Source organism: Phyllostomus discolor, chromosome 7 (genome assembly GCF_004126475.2).
Source record: "Phyllostomus discolor isolate MPI-MPIP mPhyDis1 chromosome 7, mPhyDis1.pri.v3, whole genome shotgun sequence".
Taxonomy (NCBI): Eukaryota; Metazoa; Chordata; class Mammalia; order Chiroptera; family Phyllostomidae; genus Phyllostomus; species Phyllostomus discolor.
In genome coordinates this window covers 126890778-126902600 of record NC_040909.2, presented here as the reverse complement: position 1 = coordinate 126902600, position 11823 = coordinate 126890778, and the positions used below count along the sequence as shown (strand labels likewise).

General features: G+C 39.5%; 1 non-coding gene across 1 annotated transcript; it reads right to left on the bottom strand.

Annotated features, from left to right (window-relative positions):
* Positions 1–11492: 11492 nt before the first annotated feature.
* LOC114514899 lies at positions 11493–11613 on the bottom strand. Its single transcript, XR_003686129.1, has one exon. It is a non-coding gene; the product is annotated as a small nucleolar RNA SNORA32 (small nucleolar RNA).
* Between the last annotated feature and the right edge of the window lie 210 nt (positions 11614–11823).

Genomic DNA, 11823 nt, shown 5'->3' with positions numbered 1-11823 from the left:
AACCAACAGAGAAATGATGAATTTGGGCCAGGGGGTATTTAAACACTAATTGACAATGTGGCAAAAATTAAGAATAGTGTGCTTCTTAAAAATATCACTGAAAAGGACTTAAGTTCCCAAAGCTATTACCATATTCAATTCTGATTTTGCGAAATTCATGTTTAAAAATACTTAAATGCCGTCATCATTATTTGTGTTTTCCTTACCTATAAACTTTCAAAAAATAATCCCAAAATGACTTTTTTTAACTCCTGGATTTTGGTTTATTCTACTAAAGAGTCTAGAAACTACGCCTTAGGTTTTTTAGGGTTTGAATAGGGTAAACATGGAGCTAGAAGAAAATGTCAAGTTGATAACCGTATCTGCTGACATATGGAACTGGTCATCGAGGAGGGAGGAGACACAGTATGGAATTCTCAAAACCTTTGGCAAGCTAGGCTTGAGTGTGTGGCACGGCAACGTATAAGCAATGTGGAGAGGCCAGGGCTGTGGAGTGTATTCTCCCTTTAATGAAACTCAAAATCTTCCCTTTTAAAACGCCATGTTGGAATAAGGTCAAGGTCTACTGTACCTTGAAGAGCAGCCAGTTTTGACATTCACTAAGGACTTGCCATGTTTCACTGTGCTGCAGTATATCACCATCATCAGGCACTGTGCCAAATTTCTACATACTTTATTTCATTTAATGTTTTACTCTATGAGGTAGGCAAGATTATCCCCATTCTACAGAAAACTGAGGTTGTAGTCCAGGGCACAGTGTTCACAGCACAGACAAGGCACACAATTAACATTTTGAAAGTCTTAATGAATGACCAAACCTTTCCCTTCTGTATTTTATACTGCAATGTGGGGGCTGAGACGCTGTAAACTTGATTCCTTTGGTTGTTGGGTTCCTATTAGGTTTGCCAGTAGGGGGCACTAGAGAGAACTGGGAGGTGGAAAATTGGGGAGAAGAGCTTCCTGCTTGAGCTTTTCCTTCCATTCCCCATCACACCAGCACCAACCCTCCTCCCAAAGGCAGACCTGGTTGGTTCTGGTCTTCAGCTTCCTCGGTGCTCCCATAACCAGCCTCTCTGCTGGTGTCCCTATTCAGAAGTCTGAACCTTACACTCTCCAAGGCTTCTCCTCCAAGCTCTGGAGGGATCAGCATTAGCTGGGAGCTCAGAAGCCTGAGTCCTGAGCTCCATGGGAACTTGTGCAAGCTCCTGAGTACCAGCAGCACCAACCAGTCAGCTGCTCCTCCTCAGAGGCCTAGACACCAGCTCTGCGTGTGCATTTCTACATTGACTCCCCCAGGCTAGCGACAGAAGCTGCTGCTTCTGGTACCTTGGAGCTTCCCAGATTAACCAGTTCTCATTATTCTTCTCCACAGAGTACCCGGTGTGATCCTGTTCTTCTGACTGTTGTATAAGGGATACAGGATACCTGGCACTTTGAGGGACGACTTTGGAGATTAATTTATACCTAGCTCATGGCAGATTCTCATTTGCTATTATTTGATTTTTTTAATTTTTAACAGTTTTTTAAAGATTTTATTTATTTATTTTTAGAGATGGAAGGGAGGGAGAAAGAGAGAGAAAGAGGGAAACATCAATGTGCAGTTGCTGGGGGTCATGGCCTGCAACCCAGGCATGTACCCTGACTGGGAATCGAACCTGAGACACTTTGGTTTGCAGCCCGCGCTCAATCCACTGAGCTACGCCAGCCAGGGCTTGATTTTTTTTTAAATTTGGAGCAAACTACAGCATTACCTCCCCCTCTCCATATTTGATAAGCGTACCTTCTGTGCATCCATCCAAGATAATGCCAATATTGTGAAACAGAACAAGGACAAGGCTCAGGGCGAATCCTTGTTCCCCCTCATTAGAACCCATCTTCAAATCTGGCTTCATTCTTTCTAATAGACATTCTTGAGGTATGTTATGTCTACAACGGGCGTGTATTATTTTTATCATTGGATTATAAAAGAATAAACCTATTTTCAATTGGAGAAAAATAAAACAATGCTTTAGACAAGTTTTGGCTGCAACCCAGTGAACTGATAAGGGTGGTGAGAAACAATCTGAGCTCTTCTGCTAAGATTGTGTGACTGTGGGCAGGTCGCTGAACTGCTTGCTCTGCGTTCAAGTATCCTTGAGAGTAAACTGAGGAACTTGAACTAGGCAATGTCCAAGGTTTCTTCAAGCTTTCTTACTCTCAATATAAGAAACAGTGTTGCTGTACATATTTCATATCCCTGAGATATTGCTAACAATGGAATTATTTTAAACCAGCTGTCATTCCCACAGCAAGAGGCTAAAATTGGGGAGTGAACAGTTCCTTCCTCAAGCAGCTGTAAAGCTAATTACATCAAACCTGGAAAAAAATCCAAGGGAAATAAATTTCTCCAAAATGTCAGTACTTCTATGGTCAGTTCACTTTGAGCTGAAGAAGACGGGAAGCTGGTTGTAGCCAAAGTTATAATTGTGAAGAAGCTACTCATGACTTCTCACCAAGAAAAATCTCCTCTGCGGCACAGCAGGCTGGTGGTATGATGTGATCTTAACGCTATCCAATTCTGTGGGCGTCGAGTATGTGTCAAACCTGCCAACAAGAACATCAAGCTCAGCTAACAATGCTCTGTGGCCCCCAAATTGCCACTGTGGCATCCATCTGTCTCTTCACCAGGGACTTCAAACAGCACAGCTGACACCACAGGCAGCCGCGAGCCCGAGTTCCTCTCTTGTGTGTTCAGAAAGACAGAACCACATTCACTGAAGCCAGAGAATTCTTGCAGCTTCCCTACAGTCCAGATAAATGTCCTCAACCCAAAGTAGTAAAGCGACAAAAGCCTAAAACATCTGTAAAAGGAAAAGCCCAGCTCAAAAAAAGACTTCATTAGCACGATTTTCTCTAGAACAAAGTATTTTTTTCTGATCTTCTGATCCTTCCTTCCTTCCTTCCTTGCTTTTTTCCTTCTTTCCTACCTTCCTGACTTTATATTTATATATCCTCCATATTTATTAGGCTATTACAGTACTAAGACTACTTGTATGGCAATGAAAACCATTGCCTTAAATTCAGGTAGCTCTTAGTCTGGAAAAATAAAGATAAAATCACATATATTGGTAGAATTCAGTGTAGAGAATAGATTGGAGCAGATAACACTGAAAGCAGAGGGAAAAGACATTAGAGATTATGGCAGTGTTTCAGGAAAGTTCTAGAAGTGTTCGGATGAAGATGGCAACAATTGGAGTAGACAGCAGAGGACAGATATGAGACACCAGAAAAGCAAAGTGGAATGACTGCATATTGGAGGGAATGAATGAAAGAGAAAGAAGATTGCTCATAAGACTTACTTTTAAAAAAAATTTTTAACCAGCTTTCAATTACTTAGAGGCAGGTCAGAGGCAGAACTGGGTCCTCTGTTTTGTGGGGAAAAATTCTGACTAAAGTTTTCTCTCCCATCTGTAATTGTGGTGCTTGAAATTTTTTTTATCATGGAGATTTATTCCTGTCATTTCCAAAGTGTGCTGTTCTACAGAAAACCCAAATGATCATTCATATGACTCCAGGTAGGGCTAATACCATAAGCCCATTATTCTTAATTCTTCAGAGAAGTACTTCCTAGGAAAAGAAAAGAAATATTTTTTTCTCCTTCAGGGAATTATTGGGCCTAATATTTATCTCCTATTTTAGTTTTAACATAGTAATGATATTTTAATGACTTAACTTTTTCACCAGCACCTGAGAATAATTTATGCTCTATGAATATGTGCCAAAAATACTCTCACCCACCCGCAAGGACACAGCTCTCTCCTGTGGTGTGCACAGCCTCAAGTGCTGCTCAAAAGGGGGTCTCAGTATCCAGGAGGATGAGCTTAGCTAGGTAAGCTAGACTGAACCTGAGGGCAGGGAGGATCTCAGCCATCAGTGAGTGGTCCAGCACCAGAAAATACAGATAAAAGAGAGAGAGAGATACAAGGATAGTTAATGCAAACTTTTCCTTGAAGATCTTTCCATATTTTTAGCATATACATTAAAACACAAGAAAGAAGCGAAGGCTGGAGATGCATATCTGGGAGTCATTAGAACTTGCATGAAGAGGGGAAAAAGAAATAGAGCAAGAACAAAATCCTGGGAAATGTCAACCCTTACAGGGCAAAAATAAGAAGCCTATAAAAGAAGCCAGACGTGTCAAGAGAGGAGAGACTCTTTAATAAGATGGTCATATCAGACCACACTGAGGAGATGACTTTTGAACAAAGTCTTGAAGACACCCAATGCGGGTTTCTGATGAAGATTACTCCAGGTCTAAAACGTAGGTAGTGCCAAGTCCCTAAAAACTGCCTGGAATGTTTGAGGAACAACACAAAGGTCAGTGCAGCTGGAATGGGGTGGAAAGGTGAGGGCACTGAAAGAGACGAGGTCAAAGCTGTTATGAGGGAGGGGCGTGTAGCTATTTACAAGCCATTGTCTCGTCTGGCTCCCACCCTGTGAACAGGGGAGCCATTGTGGGCATTTAAGCAGAGGACTGAAACGCACTGGCCACTGTGTTGGAATAGGCTATGGGACAGGCAAAAACAGATACAGAGTTACCAGCGAGAAGACACTAGTAAGGCAAGAGATAATGATGGCGGACACTAGAGTAGGGAGGGCGGAGAAAGAAAGAATTGGTTGAGTTGTAGATATGTTTGAAAGGTAGAACCGATAGTGTCTCCTTGTAAATTACATGTAAATGTGACCGAAAGAGGGAGTCAAGGATTACAACTATAAAAAAAAAAAAGAAGTACCGTTCTGGTGAGAGATTTGATGATGAGGGATGCTATGTATTTGGAGGAGCGAGCTGGGGTTATATGGGAAATCTCTGTACATTCCTCTCAGTTTGCCTGTGAACCTAAAACTGCTCTGAAAAATATAGTTTTTCCAAAAAAAAAAACGAAACCATGGTAGAAACTGTATGTAAATTAAATTTAAAAATAGAAATTCCTCCTTTATTTAGGGTCTTGATTATACTTGAGATTTCCCAATTTCCTAGTAAGTGCTTGAATGATTCTCACCCGCACAAAGTGTGTTTGGGAACATATCAGTAATTCTCTTCATAACTGAAAAACCATCAATTATATGCTGCTCAGATTCATAAAACCCACCGGGAAACCCACAGCTCTTCACAGGAGAAATTGCATATCAACCAAAGTGGCAGTAAACAATACAGACGAATTTTTCCCATTCTTTTTCCATGCATGTGACCTCTTGGATTGTTGCAAGCTTATGTTATTTCAGTTGTCCTAAAAATTCACTGTGCTTGTTTAAGAATTGCCTAATGTTCATCACTAAGTATAGGTTACTGTGTTGAGTGAGTGTGCTTTATTTTCATGCTGATGTAATAAAACAGAACAAGTAAGTGAAAGATAATGGTTCGGAGAAAAGGTCCTATAAACATAGGCTACTATTTTTCAGTGGTGTTTGCATTTTATGGGAGAATTGATTCAACTACTCATTCTTTTCTTTCCCAAAGATATCCAGTTAGAAATGTCCACTGTGTTCCGAGGTTTGCAAGGGACCAGTGAGTACAATGAAAACAATACGTTAAGAGTGTACTTAACTGGAATCAGAGGGTTCTGGGTTAGAATGTCAGCTTCATAACGCGCTAGCTGCCAGGCCTTAGGTATTCCATTTGAGCCTCAGTTCCTTTTTCTGCAAAAATGTTTATGTCAAAACTCACCTTCTCACCCCAAGGCAACTGTAAAATATGGATAAAATACACACACACCTAGACATCTGAAAAAAGCCAAGAAAGTCAGCACTTGACAGGTAAAGATTCTGCAGCAAGAAGAAATACATGGAAGTGAGCCCCACATTCCCCACTGCTTTTCTTGAGATGCTGGCTCATTGGTTGGCAGGGTGGGGTCCAGAGTCTAAGCGGAAAATGATGGCTAAGCATCTTCCCCCTCAGGGACTGATGCAGATTGTAAAGATAACACACGCAAACACAGCGCAGAGTGAGGAATGTGGTAAGTACTCAGTATGTGTATAAAAGGATTAAAACAAACAGGACAGAGGGTGTTCTGTCCTCACAGGCTGTCTCTCTGTGCTTCCCCACCTTTCTTACATGTTCGCTATCTCACTCTCTCACCCCATGAACTTTGCCTAATGGACCACAGCCTTTCCAAAACACTAATTCTTGGAAAACACTCTTCTGATGGATATTGCAGGTCTACCAGGGACCAAAAGGACATATGATTTTGAGCATCTTTTCATATGTTTATTTGCCATCTCTGTATCTTGGTAAGAAGTTACAGTTTAATTTTAACAGTGACTGTTTCTTAATGGCCTCTTTAAAAAAATTTATTTACTTTTAGAAAGGAAAGGGGGTAAAGAAAGAGAGGGAGAGAAACATCAATGTGTGGCTTGCACACCCCCTACTGGCAATGTGCCTCTCACACACCCCCTACTGGGGACCTGGCCCACAACCCAGGCAAGTGCCCCCCTGGCTGGGAATTGAATTGGCAACACTTTGGTTTGCAGGCCAGTGCTCAATCCACTGAGCCACACCAGCCAGGGCTGTTAATAGACTCTTATACGCCCAGCAATATCTTTAATACCTTTAGCAATCTTCTAGTTAGGTATTGTGGTAGCATAATATTAAGAGAGTTATAGGTCACAGATATGTGTTGGATGTCACTTACTACCTTATGACTCTGGACATATTACGTAACCTCTCTAATGCCTTTGCTTCCTCATTTTCTTTCTTTAAATCTCCTGGGGGTGATTTTGTGTTCCAAGGAACATTTGGCAGTATCTGAAAACATTCTTGGTTGTCACAACTGGGGAGCTACTACATAGGCATGTAGGGGTAGAGGCCAGGGATTGGCTAAACATTCTACAATGCACAGGACAGCCTCCATAGCAACAGAAATTTGGTTGAACATGTAAATAGGGCCAAGGTTGAGAAACCCTGCTTTAGAGGAAGTAAAACAGCACATTCTAATTTCCAAGGAATAAGCGGCATTATAAGTAGTAAGAGTAATACTTATTTTTTATAATCAGTTAATTTATTCCCAGATGAAGAAAAATGTATCAAGATAGTGACTGCCACAAAAGTGATTAAGATTTTCATTTTTTTTCTCAGCAATATGCCTACCAATATCTAACCAAGGTGTTTAAGCTATTTGTTGTCCTGGGTCTTTGATGATTTCTTTCTCTTTTTTTTTTCAGATTTTATTCATGTATTTTTAGAGAGGGAAGGGAGGGAGAAAGAGAGAGAGAAAAACATCAATGTGTGGTTGCTGGGGGCCGTGGCCTGCAACCCAGGCATGTGCCCTGACTGGGAATCGAACCTGTGACACTTGATGATTTCTTTATGTGAATCAGCAGTATCCTTCTTCATTTTCTTAGCTCTATGCTCTCCATTTCTTTGAAGAAACCTCTCACCCTCGAATGTGCTGCCACATCTCTAATGACTCTCTGGCATCAATTGTTTTCCCTTTGGGAAATGACCTAATCAACACAATCAGTATGTATCAAACCAACAAAAAGGGGTGGGGTGTTTCAGGGAAAACTTTTTAGCATCTTAGCCAACCCAGTGTTCTTTCCCATTCCTAGTAATCCGTTCCCTAGTTCACTTTTCTGTGTAACTGTATTGCCCATCAGCAATCCATGGTTTTGATAATGATGAGGATAATGAAATGAACTTCAAGTTGAGTTACAAAGTGAAGAATTAATCAGAGACAAAATAGGACTTTCACTCGGGAAGGGATTGATTTGGCCCCTATGATAAAGGAGCTTAATTCATTCAGCTGTTGATTGGTAACTAAAGACCTTTATTAAAGATGGGCCTCAGGCACAAATTCCAGTTATTGCCGTGGAGAGAGAAAGGTTTCATATTTTGGGTTTTCCTCCCTAAGGATTTTTAAATATAATTTCTATGTTATCTGGCTATAGTGATCTATAATTTACATAATTAATAGGTCTTTAAGGGCTGTCCCTCGTGGGTTCCACAAAACTCAGACATTTGAAAGAGATCCACTCGGTGGAGGAACACTAAATGACGTGGCAGGATGAAAAATAGCTTTAAATAACTTCCAAGTACCAGGGGCATCTGCTGTTGAATATTTGTATCACTAGGATGTTGATTACCTTGAATCTCTTGAAAGTATAACCGTAAACTCATTTCAATTCCCTCAAAAAAAAGTCCAAACTAGCAAAATATCAGGTTATTTTCTAAGCTAACCAAATGAACATTTATTTAACTAAAGTGATGTACTGCCCAGGAATACGAGAATGTAAGAAAGTGATTCCATGTTTCCTGTCCCTATTAATGACAATAGACAATGACTCAAAAATGTTTCTTGGAGATAGAGAACATTAAAGCTACTTAACATGTAATCCTGTGGGGATTAGCAATATAGTTCTCCACCCTCCTGAAGAAAGAACAGCTGGAGTATTTGTGGATAGCAGTCTTCTCAAAAAGGTATACCGGAAATAGGAGGGTGGGACTTTGTATCACCTCTAATTGCCATTCACTAGTGGTTTGATCTTGGGAAGTTACTAAAGCTTTCTAAACCTCAGTTTTCTCATCAATGAAATGGGAACAAAAATATACAAATAATAATGCCTATCTTATTTTTTGGCCTACGATTACTGCTAAATTCAAAAAGGAATATGATGTTTAGGAAAACCTCTTTAAAGGCCATCCCAAGGTAAATTGTTGTAGATATTAATAGTCACAGGTTAAAAGAGTACAAATCTAAATACATGGTTGAGTCATTTGTTTTCACCGAATCATACTTCAGTTACTATATTCCTTTTGCTCTATGATGAGAACTATATCAATTTAACTGTTTCTTGTGTGTGCAGAATGAAAATTCTATTACCACTGACATACTGTAATTTGTAGTGGTTGCATTCCACTATATCATGAGCTTTGGAACCAAAAAAATAAGGTTAAATTCCAAATTTGCCACTTAATGGATACAGAAGATAGAATAAATTGATTAGGCCTTCGTTCCTCACATGTGCATGGTGTATGAAATGTAGAGAATGTTGCAGGGAGGATGAAATGATATAAAGAACGTAGAACGCTAACAAGAGTGAACACTGAATTCATGTTAGGGTTTTGCAGTGGTACCTCCAATATATTCAGAATTATCTCTAAATCTATTTTCTTTAAGTTCCCAGGGCAGAGGTGGCCCAAACACCATAATGTATGAGTAGACAATAATCAAACAATGAATAATATTAATCATAGTCTTGTAGCTCCCAAAAAGAAAACATCAACATGCAAACTTGCTTACTAAACTTTAATATCTGTCCTGATTGATTGCTTTTCATTTAAAGTTCCTGTCCTACCAACATTTGGATTCTACTACCAGAACCCACAGTTAATTTAGCTTGTAATAATAGTAAGCAAGTACCAAAGAATTATTTCTTTAGCTAGAATAAAATGCTACAAATGCCTGCCATAGCTGAACACATCCAAGCATTATTCCTTGCTTTTCACAGAATCAGACTAAACATAACAGCTGCGGCTCAAAAAACCCACTTTCTCCATGGAAAGTTCTATTTTGGTTGGGCTTGGGTTTCTACTGCCCAATATTTGGCTTTGTTTTACTGACCACATGCTATCTATTGCCATCCCCTCTCTTGAGTTCACCCACAAACGTCTGAATGCTTCCATTAATGGTAAACCACCAGCATCAGTGCAAACACAGCACTAATTCCACGGCCAGACCTGCATCGTAGGATTCTACAGTGACGAAATTAATGAGTCTTTAAAATATACTTTCTTTCACACATAGGGTTTTAATCAACAATTCTGTTTACATAACCGACTAAAGCAAGTACATTAATCACGACATTTTTTTTGGTATCTCTACATGATTGTGACCAAATGAATACCAAAGGCCTCTCTGATCTGTGTGAATTACAAATTATAGACTATGTGGATATATAATAGGACCACTACTGGAGTAGGAGATTTCAGAGGGACTTTATGCTAACTAAGAATATCATTAGTTGAACATTCACTATTAGCTGGCACTATGCTAATCTCTTCTGATGTGTAATTATCACTATTATATTCAGGACTTGTACAAACTAACCAAGTGGCTATCATTATCCAATTTTAAAAATGGAGAAATCAAGTTAATGGAGATTACAAGTGATTTATCTTAGTCAATTTTGAAATAAACATTTGCACCCAGATACTTCAACTGCAAAGAGCATGCTCTTAGCCTTCAAGATAAATTGTTTCTCAAAGGCATAAAGATTATACCAAAAAAAGATCAGGTTCAATTTCTATATGATATCTTTTTTAAAAATATATTTTATTGTTGTTCAAGTACAGTTGTCTCCATTTTCCCTTCACCAATCCCCCCACTCCACCCATCCCACTCCCCAACCTTGATCCTACCCCCTCTTTGGTTTTCTCCATGTATTCTTTATAGTTGTTCCTGAAAACACCTCCCCCTTTTCCCTGTATTTTCCCCTCCCATCTCCCCTCTGGTTACTGTCCGTTTGTTCTTAATTTCAATGTCTCTGGTTATATTTTAATTGCTTGTTTGTTTTGTTGATTAGGTTCCACTCATAGGTGAGATCATATGGTATTTGTCTTTCACTGCCTGGATTATTTCACTTAGCATAATGTTCTCCAGTTCCATCCATGCTGTCACAAAGGGTAGGAGCTCCTTCTTTCTGTTGCACAGTATTCTATCATGTAAATGTACCATTGTTTTTTGATCCATTCATTTACTGATGGGCACTTAGGTTGCTTCTAGCACTTGACTATTGTAAATTGTGCTGCTATGAACATTGGGGTGCATAGGTTCTTTTGAATTAGAGTTTCAGGGTTCTTAGGGTATAATCCCAACAGTGGAACTGTCAGGTCAAAAGGCAGTTCCATTTTTAGTTTTCTGAAGAAATTCCATACTGTTTACCATAGTGGCTGCACCAGTCTGCATTCCCACCAATGGTACACTAGGGCCCCTTTTCTCCACATCCTCTCCTGCACTTGTTTGTTGATTTTGTTATGATGGCCATTCTCACCAGTGTGAAACAGTATCTCATTGTGGTTTTAATTTGCATCCCTCTGATGGCTAGTGATGCTGAGCATCTTTTCATATATCTCTGGGCCCTCTGTATGGACTCCATGGAGAAGTGTGTGTTCAAGTCTTTGCCCAGTTTTTAATTGGGTTGTTTGTCTTCCTGGAGTGGAGTCTTGTGAGTTCTTTATATATTTTGGAGATCAACAGGTCAATATCGCTGATGAACATAGATGCTAAAATTCTCAACAAAATATTGGCAAACCACATCCAGCAATACATTAAAAAGGTCATACTCCATGATCAAGTGGGATTCATCCCAGGGATGCAAGGATGGTACAATATTCACAAACCAATAAATGTAATACACCACATAAACAAAAGGAAAGACAAAAATCACATGATCATATCAATAGATGCGGGAAAAGCTTTTGATAAGGTAGAGCACCTATTTATTTATTTATTTATTTAAAATGTTCCCAATAGGCCAAATGCTAGCAATATAGCAGGGAAAAAACCTAGTGGGAAAATGTTTTGTGGTCATATCCACGGCAAATGAGCAACTGCACTCTAAAAGCTTTGGTAATGACCAGCACCCATTTATGATAAAAATACTCAGCGAAGTGGGAATAGAGGGAGCATTCCTCAACATAATATATGTATATCTTAATATTTTTGGATTTATGTGTTTTTTTCTCTAATATTTCTATTTGACAAATTAGCAGTTTTGGTAAGACTGTGAGTAAGACGCTGCTCTAAAACGGAAGGCATCCCGTGCTCATCGGAGGCGGCTGCAATCAGA